The sequence below is a fragment of the Paramisgurnus dabryanus genome, chromosome 10 (assembly GCF_030506205.2).
Source record: "Paramisgurnus dabryanus chromosome 10, PD_genome_1.1, whole genome shotgun sequence".
In the NCBI taxonomy this organism is placed as follows: domain Eukaryota; kingdom Metazoa; phylum Chordata; class Actinopteri; order Cypriniformes; family Cobitidae; genus Paramisgurnus; species Paramisgurnus dabryanus.
In genome coordinates, this window is record NC_133346.1 from 26,963,004 (window position 1) to 26,981,544 (window position 18,541).

An 18,541-nucleotide genomic window follows, 5' to 3' on the forward strand; every position below is an offset into this window, starting at 1 on the left:
ACAGCAACAAGACACTGGGAACATGTGGAAGCCACACACACAATATGACTCCACATGTCCCCCACACAGAACATAATACTGTCATGGTCCTGTCAGATGCACTCAGACCTAAATCTAGCACAGATGTCTGACAAGACCATGACACTTATAAGCTACAAACTCAAACAGTGTACTAAGAACCTATAAAGTGTGTATTTTACACAATACAAGCTATTAGTATCTTTTGTTTTTAGTTAATAAGTTCATTGTTAGGACAAAATCAAGTGTTAAGGGGCTATAAGACAAAAACAAGACAACAACCAATAAATGGCTTATAAATAGCTTGTAACTGCTTACAGGTCACTAACTAGCAGTGTTTGGAATAACGGCGTTTAAAAGAACGGCGTTACGTAACGACGTTCATTTTTCAGTAACGGGCTAATCTAATTAATTACTTTTCCCGCCGTTACAACGCCGTTAACGTTACCGGACGTTAAATGCGGTGCGTTACTATGCACTGACTTAACCTGTGTGATCCAAACGCAACCCTGGCTCACACAGCTAGTGAGGAGGTAGGTTAATAACGAGATAAGCGATTATGATTGGCTAAGGCAGAGTAATGTGTTTCATGGTAGCCAATCAGAGCCAATGTTGTTATACACATGCCAGTGCACGCGCCTGCGGCGACACACACAGGGCGAATTCCAATCGAAAGTGATGATCACTATGCCCTATTCCCTTCGAAGATCAAATCTCTTGATGTATAAACTCTAGATAAAGTTGCGCAATGTTGTCTGATAGTGTGGCTAATTAAAATACACTTGGTGATAAAATACAGCGTCTTTTTCTGTTTATTTGGATTTTACATCCCCTTCGCGAAGTGCCCTTCAAGGGCGCACACACGGCATTTGGAATTTACCCACACACACGCAACAGCTAAACAGAGATTCGCGGCAGCAGAAGAGATGGCGAGTCAGGAGGAGCAATCCGATGAAAAGTTGGCATTTTCAAGGTGGAGATATAAGCACTACTTCAAATTCATTGTGGTCAAAGCTAGAACGTGCATGTAATGTGTACATTATGTCCGGGAGCGAAGACTTTGTCGACATCCGTTGTAAGCAACTCTAATTTAATGAATCATATTGTTAAACTTTACTTTTTTAATGAAGAAAACGAAATACAGCAGCCTATATCTTCCAGACTATTTATCTCAGTTTGATTTATTTAATTTCCTACAGTTATTGCAAACACACTTTATATTATTTAACTGTTTACTTTTGAAGAAAATACCTGAAGTACAGAATGTCTACCAGACCAGTTGTCTGACATTGGGAGTTTGATTTATTTAATTAAGAATACGACTACAGAGCAAACACACTTTTTGTTGTTTAAAAGTTAACTTTTTGTGAACAAAACACTTGGAAGTACAGGTTGTTTACTTGACCAGTTGTCTCAGGTTGAGAGAGTTTTATTTCATTTAGTTTGCTGAAGTTAAATGCACTTTATATGGTGTAACTGTTTACTTTTCTTACAAAGATAATACTTGAAGTGTAGGATAAAACTCTTGCTGTCTGTTGACGTGCAATAAATATGGAAAGTTATGTATGAACACCTGTCTGTTCTACTCATTTCAACTGACATGTGAAAACTGCTAAAAAAATACAAATTCTTTGACATATAGCAACTTTTTTTTTAACCGTAACGCAAATAGTTACTTTCCCTGGTAACGAGTTACTTTTATTATAGAGTAATTCAGTTACTAACTCAGTTACTTTTTGGAACAAGTAGTGAGTAACTATAACTAATTACTTTTTTTAAGTAACGTTCCCAACACTGCTAACTAGTCAGTTACACATACACTTATAAGTCATTAATTGCTAACTAATTTCTGATCCTTAAAATAAAGTGTTACCATAATTTTAATTTGCTATTATAAATTATCTATATTATATAGAGCGTGAACACAAATAAGCACAGGACCATTTAAAAGCTACTGCCTATCAGTATGTATGGAATCAAGTGGAAATGGTCCTGGATATTAGAGCCGCAACTGCACCACAAATGCCCATGCCTAGAACCGGGCCTGGTTGCTTTCGCTCATTTTGCCTTATTTATAATATTGTGAATATTAATTTTGGGGTTGTTTTGGTGGAGGCTGATTATTTTGTAAATATCCCCTTTACACAAATATATATGCAAGTTATCTGATACATCTGCCTGATTCAATACAGCACACCCAGTGGTTTAACCCTCTGGGGTCCGACCCTTTTGGGACACTGTCAGAGGTTCTGACATGCTCTCACGTTTGGTCTTTTTTCAGTTGCTTTAAAACACATTAATAGCTAATATCACATAACACTGCAAACTGTGCTATAATAATATGTAAGATAAATGTATGTACATGTTTGTATTTTTAGGTAAATGATGTTTATGCGTGTTTAGTAAAAAAAAAAGAAAAAAATAAGTTGCTAAAATAAGACCAAGGAACACATCCTAAACATTCGTTAACAAGCAAAAAAGTTATCTTCTCTTGTAGAGTAGAGAATTTGCAACAAAAAGATGTAAAAACCATTTTACCCACTTATTCACATGAAACAATACATTGATTTAACTTTTTTTAAGACACTTTTTGCTGTGTAAAAGCAATATGCAAGAGAGGGTCAATGGTCATGAATATTGATGTGTTTCACACCAGAGACCCAACACCCTAATGGCTCAGTGAGGAATGTTGGGACAAAATAATGAATGTGGGGAGACTTAAAGAGAGAATATTTTGCTTGTAGTTAAAAAAAAAAAGGTTACAATAAAGTACAAAAGACTTAAGACTTTATTTTATATCTGAAATTAGTAAAATAAAAGTCTTATAGGGTTCCAAAAAATGCTAAAAACATGAACAAAACAATAGAGTTAAGAAGCTTTATTGTAATTATAAATAAAGAAGCTTCATTGTAATTATAAATAATAAAGTAACAATATGTATACATGTAACAATATTCTATATGACTAGTACAATATGGCTCTAATTAAAAGAAAATGATTCTAAATGTCAGCTGTGAATGAAAGTGACGCTGACATCTTTCCATTTATACTTGCAACCCTTTGCTGTTGCCCTGGCAGCCTGAGCTATGGTGTTATGGCATAGAGTTAAAACTGCATCCTCAGGAAAAAAAACATTTTGAAGAGACTCAGGGGTGTGTGTGCTGTGGTCCAGGTTCCCGTGCAGGAAAGAAACGCAAAGTGTGTGGAACCACATCAATATCAGTCTCTGTTTTCCATGACAAAACGGTCTTGACTCTCTTTGCAACAGGGGCCTTATCACTGTCAGTGGTAAATTTGTAAATAAATAAATGGTTTGGGTTAGAACATTTTTAAACAAAATCTAAAATAAAAATATTACTCAGTATTTTACTGTAGTAGTGACACTTTAATAAACTGTACCTACACACTATTCTCAGTTGCTTTGAGAACTGAAGGAGACCTATGGCGTTTGTGAGTAGCCACATTCCTAAAAAAATATAATCATAATTAGTATCATCGTGTAGTTTCCAAAGTACTAAGCAACAAATCAGTAATACTAATATAGTGCAGGCATAACAGAAAAATGGGTACATGTTGATGTACTCTTTATTGTTCCCAGTTGCTCAGCTGCGTGCCCTCGAGTACCAGACGAAGTTGGTCTTGCAGACATATTCCTGAAAACATAACTTAATTAATATCATGTATCTTCAAAGTACAAAGCAACACATCAGTATTACTAATATTGAGAATATTTTTTTAATAATTAATAATGTATTCTCCACAGTAACAAAATTATAAAAAAATAATAAGGCAGTAAAGCATAGTTGAGATAAGATAACTGGGTACATAGATGCGCTGTATATGTTTGTTAACGGGCCATTACCGGACATATTTATGGCTTAACATAAAAAAATGGTTACATGTGGACGTACTCTTTATTGTTCTCAATTGCGCTTCTGCGTGCCCTCCCAATGCGAGTATCAAACGAAGGTGAAAGCAGCAACATTCCCCAAAAAAACAATCATAGTTTTATGCATAAAAAAATCAAGCAACACATCAGTTATACTAATATTGAGAAAAAATAAAGCCGGTAAATGTAACTTACACTTTATGAATTTCGGTTTCGTTTCTGCATGCCCTGTGCGAGTAAATGACGGTGAAGCCACATTCCTAAAAAAAACAAACATTATTTGTATCATGTATTTTCGGAAAATACAGATATGTTTATATATATAAAAGAAACATTATTAGCATCTTGTATTTTCCAAATTACTAAGCAAAACATCAGTAATAGTCTAGTAATAAAACAGAAAAGCCCGCAAATGTGACTTACCCTGTATGAATGTCTGTCGCATTTCTGCAAATGTGATGCAGCCACATTCTTACAAAAGTTTTTAATAATTAATATAATGTATTCTCTCCAGTAACAAACTTATAAAGCAATAATAAGGCAGTAAAGCATAGTTGAGATAAGATAATTGGGTACATAGATGCGCTGTATATCTTTGTTAACGGGCCATTACCGGACATATTATGGCTAAACATTAACAGATGACATATCTCCGGACACATTTACAGCACATCGATACTACATCGATACATTTACACCCGAACAGATAGTCGCGTAAACAAGACTTGTTGAGGCATAAACACTAGTCAAAATATATTCTAAATAGTGATATTGTTTTATGACATATTGTATATTTACATTACACCATAAAATCATACTCTTTAACGCATGACATATCTCCGGGCTCATTTACAGCACATCGTTACACCCGAGCAAATAATCATGTAAAGAAGCCTTATTGATAAGTCGGCATGAACACTATAGTTATAGTAGTGATATTGCTTTATAACATATTCACATTACACTATGCATACGGTTTAATGTAAGATCATTTTAATGTAAATACAAGTTGCCAATTACGAGACGTTTCTATAAAGTCATTATGAATATCTGCTTGCAAATAGTCAGTATACAGTATATAAAAGTTTACATCACACAACATTTCAACAAATGTAAGTACAACTTACTCTTCAGAAATTATATCCTCAGCTGTATCAACTCACTCTTTAAAATACAAATGTTCATCGTCGGAGTCCTGCTCTTCGTCTGATGAAACGGTGAACTCTTCCTCGCTGTCCAGGAGCATCTGTAGAGCTTCCTCACCTGTAAAGCGTGTCATCTTCACAGCGCATTAAGTGAATGAAACTGTCAAAACTTGCTGCTTCTTAAAGCATTGTTTGGGGGCGTTGATCTTGTTTGCATAGCCCGCATCAGGTAATTTCCATATGAGCGGCGCGCACGTGGTAGGTGGGATCACATTAGTGCTAATGAGGTCGAGCCAGAAAAACTGTACCTCTCTTTACTTACATGGCGATTACACAAACAGACAATGAATTAAACACAAAAAAATTATTAATGGATATCACATTTATCAACCCATGGAGGTCTGGATTTGGAGTCACCATTAAAAATTGAAGTGGACAACCACACTACAGGCTGATCCAGCTTTGATGTAATGTCCTTAAAACAAGTCAAAATGAGGCTCAAAAGTGTGTGTGGCCTCCACTTGCCTGTATGACCTCCCTAAAATGCCTGAGCATGCTCCTGATGAGGTGGAGGGTGGTCTCCTGAGGGATCTCCTCCCAGACCTGGACTAAAGCATCCGCCAACTCCTAGACAGTCTGTGGTGCAACATGGTGTTGGTGGATGATGTCCCAGATGTGCTCAATTGGATTCAGGTCTGAGGAACGGGCGGGCCAGTCCATAGCATCAATGCCTCCCTCTTGCAGGAACTGCTGACACACTCCAGCCACATGAGGTCTAGCATTGTCTTGTATTAGGAGGAACCCAGGGCCAACCGCACCAGCATTTGGTCTCACAAGGGGTCTGAGGATCTCATCTCGGTACCTCTGTGAGCCCATGGAGAGGTGTACAGCCCCCCAAAGAAATGCCACCCCACACCATTACTGACCCACTGCCAAACTGGTCATGCTGGAGGATGTTGCAGGCAGCAGAACATCCTCCACGGCATCTCCAGACTCTGTCAAGTCTGTCACGTGCTCAGTGTGAACCTGCTTTCATCTGTGAAGAGCACAGGGTGCCAGTGGCAAATTTGCCAATCTTGTTGTTCTCTGGCAAATGCCAAATGTCCTGCACGGTGTTGGGCTGTAAGCACAACCCCCACCTGTGGACGTCAGGCCCTCATACCCCCCTCTTGGAGTGTGTTTCTGACTGTTTGAGCAGACATATGCACATTTGTGGCCTGCTGGAGGACATTTTGCAGGGCTCCTTCTGCTCTTCCTTCCACAAAGGGGGAGGTAGCAGTCCTGCTGCTGGGTTGTTGCCCACCTACGGCCTCCTCCACGTCTCCTGATGTACTGGCCTGTCTCCTGGTAGCGCCTCTATGCTCTGGACACTATGCTGACAGACACAGCAAAAATTTTTGCCACAGCTCGCATTGATGTGCCATCCTTGATGAGCTGCACTACCTGAGCCACTTGTGTGGGTTGTAGACTCCTTCTCCTGCTACCAATAGAGTGAAAGCACCGCCAGCAATCAAAAGTGACCAAAACATCAGCCAGGAGGCATAGGAACTGAGAAGTGGTCTGTGGTCACCACCTGCAGAACCACTCCTTTATTGGGGGTGTCTTGCTGATTGCCTATAATTTCCACCAGTTGTCTATTCCATTTGCACAACAGCATGTGAAATTGATTGTCAATCAGTGTTGTTTCTTGAGTGGACAGTTTGATTTCACAGAAGTGTGTCAGAACGAGTTAATTGATATAATGGCCGGCATTTTGAGAGAACAGGTTAGTAACGAAATTAAACTAGGAGAGCACTTTACTTAAATAGTGGATGAAACTAAAAATGCGAGCAAAAAGGAGCAGATATCTCTTGTTCTGCGCTACATACACAATGATGACATTTATGAAGAGTTCCTTGATTTTGTTCCAGCTGATGGTTTGGAGTCTTCACTTGTGACAGTGAAAGGGGCATTGGCTAAATTCAATATAGACAAAAATACATCTGTTAGACAATGTTATGATGGGGCATCTTTAATGTCTGGCTGCAACAACTGTGTTCAGAAAACATTTCGCAAAGAAGTCCCACATGCAGTGTACATCCACTGCCATGCACACAGATTAAACTTGGTTTTAGTTGACTCTGTCTATAATGTCAAACCAGTTGCTGACTGCTTTGCTACAGTTCAGCTACTTTACAACTTTAGAAAGGAGCTGTGGAATTAAAACATCTATCAGATACCAGATGGGCATGTCAGTACTATAGTCTTTGTGCAATAAAGCAAACCCTCCCTAGCATCTTAGCCACACTGAGGAAGTCAGCAATCAAACAAATAGCCATATAGCTATTGAGGCTAGATCACTAAATGGCTTGATTGATGCACAGTTTGTTTTGCAAATCTACATGCTGGAGAACATATTTGGGCTCACAAAAACTTAATCTGACCAACTAGAGGCCACAGATTTAATTTGGCATCCACCATTGATCTGGTCTTTGCACTGGTTGACACACTCAAAGAAGAACGCAATGTTGAAACTTGGACCCGTTTGTGGCAGGGCGCAAATGACATGTGTGAGAGAGTGGGCATTGACATGCAGCACCAAGAGGCAAAAAAGAAAAATAATACAGCCCTCCCACCTGTAGCAGTTTCATGTCAGCAATAGCCACACAAGGAAAAGGATACACCAGAAGACTACAAAATCAACTGTTTTTTACCAGTACTTGACCGTTTAATCAGTTTATTGAATAGGTGCTTCTCTGCTGACAGTTGCCATGTAATGAAAGGAGTTGCAGCTGTTAATCCAAAACACAAGACCTTCCTGCACCAAGATGCCCTTCAACCCATGGCTAGGCACTATGGGATATTAGAAGACAACCTTTCAGCAGAACTACCTCAACTGAAATGCCTCATTTAGAGAAATAAACAAAATGGGGTCTCTCTCAACAGCACCCATGACTTGCTGATTCTATTGAGGCCATACAAGGAGGCTTTCATTGATTTATACAAACTTGTGTGATTCTCCATGACACTGCCTGTATCAACAGCTGCCTGTGAGAGGAGCCTTTTCTGCTTACAGTGATTAAAAACCTACCTCAGAAACACTTTATGTCTGAACCAGCAATCTTGCTGGCAATCAGCTCAAGAAGAATGAAAGAGATGGATGTAGATGTTGTTATTGATCACTTTGCAGCCAATTAAAACAACAAGCAAATTGTTCTCTTTTAAGTGGTGAGTACACTCCTTACATAATATTTTAACAGGTTTAAATTGTACTGTAATGGAGAGAAGACCAGAGGAGACTGAAGACTTAAGAGGAGCAGAGAATAAGACAGGAGGAGACTGGAAAGTAAGAGGAGCAGAGAAGAGGACAGGGACAGAAACTGGACAGAAGTAGGGCAATCAAAAGGTGGCGAGAGTATGAGAATAGATACTATTTTGTTTTCTGTCATGGGTGTGGCTATGGCGATTAAAGTTTGAGCATATTGTTTGTAAACTGCAATTTATTAATTAATTAAAAACAAAGTAGTTCATATGCTGTGTTGTTTTTGTTGTTTAGTAGCAGTAATATGCAGTTATTAGCCGTGTTCACTGTATTTTTTTGTTGGTTTTCATGTGACCCCCCTTAAAATGACCAGGACCCCCCATTGCCCCTCAATCAAAATTGTCTGGAGCCGCCACTGCTTCGGTGTACAGTACACTGAAATAAGTAGGCCTTCTTCAGTTATTTTAATGGTCTGTTAGCAGAAGATAGGTTGTCTTAATAATCTAACCGTTAACAATGAGATAATGTTTTCTGAACCAGACTGTTGGCTCTGGGGTAGGGATCCACTGCCTGGACAGCGTCATACAAATCTCCTGATGCTGCTTTGCAGGTCAAGGGTTCTAATAGACATTATTCTGCCACTTGTTGGTCATTAATGATCCAGCAACATCTGCTTATTTATGATCCAGTATCAGAAGTGACTCAGTGTTCAACTGCTGATCTAATAACATTTAAAGTTTTTGTTTTCCCTAATTTTATTTAGTTTTAGTTCGTTTTGCAGGTTCACATTATAGTTTTTGTGATAGTTTTCGTTTACTATAATAACCCTGGTTCCAGTCCTTGATTCTGATTGGTCAACAGTTGTGGTTTACTCCACTTTCCGTTGTGCCTAATACAAAAAGCAGCTTCTCGTACCTGCTTACTTAAATATCTCTGTTTACACATTTAGTATCAGGGGGTCTCTGGTCCATGCCTCTCATCTAAGGGGTCCCTGCCCCAAAAAACGTTGAAGACCCCTGCTCTATACAGCATGTTGCTAAACTTATTTACCTCACAGGTTAATGGATTATATCAGAGCAGATCCATATCAAATCTAGTGATTTCGACCAGTGCTCAGTCTAGGGGCGCACTCACATTATCCAAACCAAACCAAGCCCCAGCGCGATTGTCACCCCTCCCTACTCCCCCAGATGCACGCACTCACACTGTACTTGTATCGATCCGAGTCCGGGTGCGCTTTCATCATTAAGATGCGATTGTTTTGAAAAAAGCAGGAAGTAAAGCTCTCTCTTAACACTGGAACCTACCGTAATGATAAGTCTGTGTTTTTTATTCGGAGTCGTTTGGTGCGCGATTATAGCCCTATCACATGTCATCATATTGCTTAGTTCATCTGTCACATGCGCAGCTCGGACATTCACGTAACCCCGCGGCGCGTATCAAAATGTTTTTACGGAGGCAGATGAAGGTAGTGGTCGCGCAACTGACGTCTTCACCTTTTGAATCGCGCTCAGGCGCGAATGCGCTCACACCACAGCCTTCCGCGCCTGAGCCCAAGTGAACCGCGCTCCGGCCCACCTCTTCAACCCGGCCGCGGCGCGAATAACCAATCCGCGCTCGGGCGCGGAACAGAGCGATCACACTAGTCAAACAAACCAGGCTTTGGGGGTCAAACGCGCCCGAGCGCGGTTTGGTTTGGATAGTGTGAGTGCGCCCTTAGATCAACACACCCCTACTTTGTAATTATATATATTTTACTGTTATAACTATAGTAAATGCATGTATCTTATATTACAAGGACACTGTAAAAACCTACCATGGCTCCAGGGATAATGAAAGGGTACTTTCATTCATAAATCACAAATAACCTTGAAACCTGCACCATCTTTATTTGTGTGAGCAAACCTTTAGACATCAAAGATAAATTAATTAAGCACTGATAATGTACTTTAAAATAAAATGTTTTTAAATCCACTGGTTAAAGGAATAGTTTACCTATAATTGAACATTTTTCCATATATTTCTCAACTGGATGCAATCCTAGTGTATGCTTGTAAATAATTGAAGCATCATTTAACCTGAAAATTAATGTGTTTGCTTATGTACATTTACTATACTCATACCCCTGTCTCTGCTTTTTGAACTCTCAAAGACATGGGACATGGGGACCTGCAACACATGGATCACCAAGGACACTGTTCTTAAATCTTAACATATTCTTCAGTGATCAATGTTTTTTAAAACTTCATAGCATTCTCCAACAATTACATGTAAAGAGACAGGAACCATGTAAACCTGGTCGCGTTCTCCGCATTCATTTGTAAGGGAATTTGTCTTTTCACACAAGAGAAATGTGTAAAAGTGATCATGGTTAACTCTGCATATTTTGTTGAATTTACCTGATGTATCAGAATCAATGTAATAATGAGCTGAAATATCTGGCTAGTGAATGTTTACCTTGCAAATCAATTCTAAGAAAAATATTTTTTACAGTCAGGTAATGTTCTTACTAATACACAGTACAGTACTACTCACAACTATCAATTTACCAAGATGGGACCATTTAATTGGCATAAGTTTGTGAGAAGCAAACAGGAACAATCATAAATACAAATAAAGGTTTATTCAGCTAAATTATGGGTAAGCATATGTAACTACACAAAACAAAGGAGAAGGGATTAAAAGTGAAGTGATCACAGGTCACCCGAACATTAGTTTCTTTAAGCGCCTAATGTTAAAGGGGTTTAAAACTTACATTTCATTACACATCTAATAAATGTAGATCAGATAGTTGCATTGACTTGGCTTAAAAACAAAAGACCTTGATGCATGTCAGGATGGTTCCATTTGCCTTACATGAGATGGAAATCTGTTAAGTCCTATAGGTGGGTCAGCAACATGACAAAACTAAACTGATGGGATTTCTGATCCCTGGGGACTGACTGAAGATGCATGAGTGTAGGGACCTATTAACCTTAGCAGGTCAAACCGATTGATCATAAATGGGCCAATACGAACGTGTAATTCTGAGTGGGGGAAAGTTCCTTTGATTCACTTCACCTCATATTTGCATGTGTGGCACCCAAAGGTGTTATTCTAAACACAATTTACCTTTAACAAGGTACTATTTGGAACATCTTAAAGATTATGTAAACACCTAAGTCTTTGTAACACCGACTACGCCACCCTGGAAGTTGCACCCAGGGAAATATAAATAATGGCACACAGGTTAGTTCCCACAAAGATTCAGAGGAGACATGAATACAAAAAATAACAATACTTTCTTTATACCACAATTTAATGTAATATCTTTAGCACAAGACTAGTGAAGCTAGCCTCATTTAAAAACAGTAGATTAGGTACCAGACATCAAAAGTTCAGATCGGATAACAGGGAGAAATAAAGAAAAACAAATTTCCACTTCACCACACACTTTAAATACAAGTTTCTTTGGGCTCACTTCACCACACGTGTTTCAAAGAAACAAAAAGTTACACATCAAACCACTCAGTGAACAATTAAAAACAAAAGAAATATTTAGAGAAGTTACACTCCTCCCCGACCGATCTAACAGTTGAATAGAATACCACGCTCCACAAAATAACCAAATAAACAATAACTTGTGAAACCAATATTAAATCAAATAAACAAAAAAAAACTAAATAAATCACATCATAATTTATAACAAAATACAAGATAAAGTAAACAAACTAGCACTCATTCCTCACTTAAACCATAATCCATTTACCACACAAACACAAACACACACACACACACACACACACACACACACACTATACACACTAAACACATTAAACAACGTGTCCTTCTCACACTTTACACATGCTATAAGTCACGCACACACACACACCCTTTAACTTTCCCAACAGATATTCTCGATAACGTTCAGTCATAGCCCACTTAAGTGCCAAAAACTCCAGCTTCATGGAGCTGTAGTTTGACATATTACGTTTGTTGGGTCTAAGACTGTGGCTGGCATACGCAACTGGACGCACTTTACCATCCTGTTCCTGTGAGAGGACTGCCCCTAGTCCCCCATGGCTCGCGTCCACCTCAAGGACAAAGGGCTTGATAAAGTCAGCGTATGCCAACACAGGGGCGGTGGTAGCCTACGTTTTAATTCCTCAAAGCCATCTTGACACTCCTTACCCCAAGTGTTGAAAAACACATCTCCCTCTTGTTGCCTTGACCTACGCTTACCTCCCGTCAGTTCTCCTACCAGCCGATGCAAAGGAGCAGCCAACTTTGCAAAACCGTTCACAAAACGGTGGTAGTAGCTGGCAAAGCCAAGAAAGGAACACAGCTCCTTAACTGTAAAGGGCTGGGGCCACTGTCTCAATCTTACTAGGGTCAGTAGCAACTCCCTTGATCGAAATAACTTGACCCAAATACCTTACCTCAGGCTGGAAAAAGGCACACTTCTCTAGCTTCACTTTTAAATTTTCCCTCTCCAAGCCCTTAAACACCACCCCTAACCGCTCCAGGTGATGGCTAATAGATGATGAGAAGACTACGATGTCATCTCAATACAACAGAAGAGACTGATATTGTTGGTCTCCAAAGACCCGCTCCATCAGGCGCTGGAATGTAGAGAAAGCCTTGCAGAGCCCGAACGGCATTCGATTCCACTCAAATAGCCCGAATGAGGTGCAAAAAGCGGTCTTTATCTAACGTAGAGAACCATCGGGCCCCCAACAGCTCATCCAGTGACTCCTCTATGCGAGGCAATGGAAGAGCATCTCTTCTGGTTTTAGCATTCAATTGACAGTAGTCCACGCATAAGCGCAGACTACCATCCTTCTTTTTCACCAGAACAATAGGGGAGGCATATGGGATGCAACTTTCCCTAATGACCTGGGACCCCAAAAACTAATTTATATAGGCCCGGATGGTCTCATACTCTGAAGGGGGAATACGTTGATGTCGCTGCCTTACTGGAGCCTCATCTACCAATGGAATGTTATGAGAAATGAGATTGGTGCAACCCAAGTCACTTTCGTTAGCGGCAAAAATTGACTCATACTGCTGTAGCAAGACTTTTACCTTGCTCTGTTCTTCAGCAGACAATGAAGTCAAATCGATCGTGTCTATTTGTGCTTGTACCGTGAGGTGACACACTGGTGAACCGGCTGATATTGTATTAGACCTAACCTCTGTAACTCCTGCAGGTAAACTTATTACATGTACAGTACTTAAGTTACCCAAAACCCTATGCGGGTCAAGCATAACATCTTAAGTACCCACATTGACTACTGGCACATAAACCGTAATCCTGACTCTGGGGGTTTAAGGAGCACTACCACATCCACAAACTGCTCTGAACAGGTCGCTATTAACGTAAAAGTACCACCTGCTATTCGTTGTGTCCGAGGACCACGTACCCGAACGCAGCCTGACCCACCAGAAGGGTGAGTACTTACCTGATGGCACTGCTGCAATGCCTGTCTCAAAGAAGGTGCCACTGCCCCAGAAGGGAAATTAAAAAGTGCCGAACCATGCTGTCAAAACAGTTTCTGGTAACATCGTCCCAAGACATTCATTCCTAGGACACCAGGGGCTTGGTTGCCAATGCCTCCAGGGGGATACTTAACAACCAGAATACCACACTCTGGTACAGCATGACCACATAGTTCAACCTCTAGTTCCAAAAATCCAATGTAGGGAATGGAAAGCCCGTTTGCGGCACGCAATAACAGCCACTGGCAGGACTTCAAGCGGTCTTTCCCCCAAGGTTCAAAATGTCTACGAAAACAGATCTTAAAATTTTTGCTTTTTTAAAAACCACGCATAAACCTTTTTCTCTCAAAAATACAAACATGTACATACATGTAGCTCATATAATATTTTAGCCCAGTTTGTGCTGAACACAGTGGTATGAGACACTTGCCATTATTATGTTTTAAAGCAACTGAAAAAAGACCAAATGTAAGAGCATGTCAGAACCTCTGACAGTGTCCCAAAATGGTCGGACCCCAGAGGGTTAAGCTGATTATTTGCGAGTCAGCACTGCTGACACGTCAAAGGATGGACTAACTACACCCGGCATGTATACTATGTAAACAAATAGAGCTCTTACTAACAACAGCTCCCTTTACATTAAATAACTTACGATAGTATACAAACCTGATTAATAGAGTCAAATGAACAAAGCACATGCAGTCAACAGCTCATCGTAAATAAAACTAATTTATACACTGTGACCTACCCAAAATGCAGCAAGTCCACAATCAAATGCTTGTCCCAAACTGCTCAAAGATCCACCAAGAAAACATTAGACATTTAACACTTCAACACGCTCAAACAATGCTGGAAACCTTCCTTTTATGCACACCTACACCCACAGTCACCTGTCTCTAATTAAAGCACTTATTCAGCCTGTCTCTGGGTAGTGCTGCTACACATGTTTATGGCGGGCTGCCAGATTTGTGCAGTATTAACTCAGAATAATTGTAAAAAGGATAAGATGCAGGTTGCATTTATACAGTATAATATACATCATCATTCAGGAAATTAGAAGAGGGTCATTTTATTATGAAACATTATACACTGATCAGCCATAACATTATGACTACCTGCCTAATATTGTGTAGGTCTCCCTTAACAAAACAGCCTTGCCCCCAAAAACAGCCCTGACCCGTCGAGGGATAGACTAGACCTTTCTATCAGAACCAGCATTCACTTTTTCAGCAATTTCAGCTACAGTAGCTCATCTGTTGGATCGGACCACATCGGCCAGTTTTTGCTCCCCACGTGCATCTTGGACTTCCTTTAATAGGTACTGACCACTGCAAACTGGAAACACCCCTCAAGATTTACTTTGATGCTCTGACCCAGTCTTCTAGCTATCACAATTTGGCTCTTGTCAGTGTCACTCAGATTCTTATTCATGACCATTTTTCCTGCTTCTAACACATCAACTACACTTGTCCTCAAAGTTGAGGTGTTAAAAGCAGGTAAAAAATTGTTCTGCTGAGAAGGTTATTGGCTACAATCTGCCACCTTTTCAGGACCTGTACACATTGTGGATGACCTCTCTTTCCCTGGTTTTGGAACACATAATACATATTTTGTACCATGTTTAGTATTACGTTGTTGACACTAGTCGGGGTAGCTGACATTCATATATTTCATAGTTGTACATTTCAACCTTCAGATTTGATCTGTTTGACAGTATCTTATTTACATGCATGTGTCACCAGGTGACGATCTGTGAGGGTGGAACCAAAAGTGTGGAAGATGGGTTCTAACTCTAAACACCGGGATTTCCGGGGTTTCCCCGAATGCTAAATCAAGCCAAATTACACGCAGGTCGGGGCGATTGACACGGCGATTCCTGATAGGCTGATCAGAGGAGAAAGCAGAGTACAAAAAGGCCTTTGAAGATATCAGATGGGTGCTGTTGGTGTACTTTGTGCACGCTGTGTTTGCTGTTGTGGAAGCCGCCGTAGTGATCCACGTCGATCCCTTGGGGAAGAAAAGAGGCAAAAGGTGACTAGGTGAAGAGATTTGTGGGCGGATTTACTTGTGGATGTGATGATTCAGAATCAATGAGTGCAGTGAAACCCCAGGTTGTGAGCACAAACAACGAGTGAGTAACCGCTGTTGCATGTGTATGCTGCATTGACAAAAGGGCTGCTATTGTGTATTCTGAGTGTGTTAAAGGTACCTGGCCCCACTGTGAAGGGAAGCGTGGGTGAGCCGTGGAACAACCGGAAGTACGAACAGGTTGTGAGATCAAACAACGAGTGAGTAACCGCTGTTGCATGTGTATGCTGCATTGACAAAAGGCTGCTATTGTGTATTCTGAGTGTGTTAAAGGTACCTGGCCCCACTGTGAAGGGAAGCGTGGGTGAGCCGTGGAACAACCGGAAGTACAAACAGGTTGTGAGATCAAACAACGAGTGAGTAATCGCTGTTGCATGTGTATGCTGTATTGACAAAAGGCTGCTAGTGTGTATTCTGAGTGTGTTAAAGGTACCTGGCCCCACTGCGAAGGGAAGCGTGGGTGAGCCGTGGGACAACCGGAAGTGCGAACGGGAACGACTTGGGAGCTGATGCTGTAGGTCGTCTGGCCCTGTGGATACAAGAAGCGTGGGTGAGCCAAACGGGTAGCAAACAACATACAGGGGTTGTGCTGACTGTGTTCTATTATATACTATACTGTCTCTCCTGCAGTGAGGGCGATGCCCAGCCAGCCTCACTGACCGGTCGAGGCCAGGTGGTCCAGTCCAGAAATTCACGTGAGAGTGTGTCGAGTGCTGTGGGGTGAGTGAACTTATCATTTGGTGTTTACACAAGCTTGTAGTGTGTGCTGTGTCTGTAGCGACCAGAACCGCCCCCACCTCGGACGGCTCGTGAGGAAGGGATAACACGTCGTGGCTCGCGCCCCGTGTGAAGAAGAGCTCAGACCTTTCGGCCCCCCTGTGTGTCAGCATTAACCACCTCACTTTCGAAAGCAGACAGTGGTGAAGCCCAGCGCTACGTCCAAGTGAGTAGCAAACTAAGTGCACTGTAAGGATTTTGGGTCGTGGTAGTATTTGGATTTACTCCACAGAAGCCCTTGGTGTGTGCGGAGCCTCACCGAGAGTTCGCCCCAGCTCGTGGCCCCCAGTTGTCCAAGCAAGGAGGGAGAGCCAGGGAAGCGTTCGGCTCCGTAGCACTCGACCCAGCCGTCCCCACGACACCCCTGAGGCGTAAGCAGACGGGTGAAGGTATACGGTGCACGAACGTTGTGCGAAAGCCCACTGTCCAACGTACACGAGAAGTCCATACCTCGTGGATAACTAAATTGTGTGATGTGATAAACCTACCTGTACTTACAGCAGCGCCCGGAGGAAGAAACGAACTGTGAAAAGAGAGTGAAATACCTACCTTTGTCCTAGTGCACCGCCTCGAAGTGAACGAGACAGCCTAAGCCCCGTGAGTTACTTACCTGTGTGATGTGTTAACCTGTCTGTGCTTAAAGCAACGTCCAGAGGGAGAAACGAACTGTGAAGAGAGAGTGACATACCTACCTTTGTCCTAGTGTACCGCCTCAAAGTGAACGAGACAGTCCAAGCCCTGTGAGTAACTTACCTGTGTGATGTGTTAACCTGTCTGTGCTTAAAGCAACGTCCAGAGGAAGAAACGAACTGTGAAGAGAGAGTGGAATACCTACCTTTGTCCTAGTGCACCGCCTCGAAGTGAACGAGACAGCCTAAGCCCCTCACACCCGGAGGAAGAAACGAACTGTGGAGAGAGAGTGAAATACTTACCTTTGCCTTGTTACACCGTCCCGAAGAGAGCGAGGGGCCCCCACAGGGAAAAACCTAAGAGTGCAGGAGATACGGATGAAAAAGCAGGCTAGTTGCCGTCCCGTGTTGAAGTCAAGTTACTAACAGAGTTTTACTTGTTTTGCCTCCAGAAGGAATGGAGGGCCCCACGGATTCAAGGACCAAGCCGTAAAGGAGCCCCTGTCCCCATTCCTTGGTCCAAACTGCCCTGGAGGCGAGAAGAAGTCTTATTAGTTTTAATTGCCCTTTCCCCTTCCCCTTCTTCTTTTAACTATTTAAATAAAGCTATACTTTTAAACTGTAGTATACTTGTCTGTCTGGTCATTGGAGTGGTCTTGGGAACCTCCTCGAGGTGGAAGTTGGAGAGGGGCGTGGCCTTTTAGTCACCTTGGGTCCGCCCCCGGCCGTGACACATGCAAATGATACTACTTTCATGACAATACGATTTCTGAATGGAGTTTGTCTCTGAAGTTACGGCTGCCAGTCAGAGAAACATTAAGGAAAAATAGAAAATATGAAAAAAGCTTACAGTTTTACAGGGCATCTGATGATTAAAACACAATTCTATAAGGCATTTAGTTCCTTTATAAAGCTAAATCTTATTAAGGTAGGGGTTTGCTATTCGTGTGGATGACTGGTAACACAACATACCATATGTGGACAATAGGAATGTGCATTGAAGCCAAGATCTGTTTCTGTATCTGTAATGGGATTTCCACCCACTACAAACCAATGTAAAAAGTTAAAAAGTAAAACTTTTCAAAATTGGCAAAAAAACGTTTCTTGTGACTGCAGCAGGTTTTAATCTTTGACTGTCAGAAAGCAGCACAAACCTGACATGTAGCACTAGTCATCACAACGCATGAAATGATTAATTAGTCATGACTAGACATTCTGCATTATGTATAGCTTTCTTGTTTCTTGAATGCATAATAAATGTTAAATAATTTGGTAA

The 18,541-nt window shown here is 41.2% G+C and overlaps 1 long non-coding RNA gene across 1 annotated transcript; it reads right to left on the reverse strand.

Moving 5' to 3' along the window:
- Positions 1–2,853: 2,853 nt before the first annotated feature.
- On the reverse strand, positions 2,854–4,020 carry LOC135718504 (uncharacterized). The gene is made up of 4 exons (XR_010520860.2): positions 3,930–4,020; positions 3,589–3,671; positions 3,422–3,484; positions 2,854–3,297 (listed from the first exon to the last, which is right to left on the reverse strand). It is a non-coding gene; the product is annotated as an uncharacterized lncRNA (long non-coding RNA).
- Positions 4,021–18,541: the final 14,521 nt, after the last annotated feature.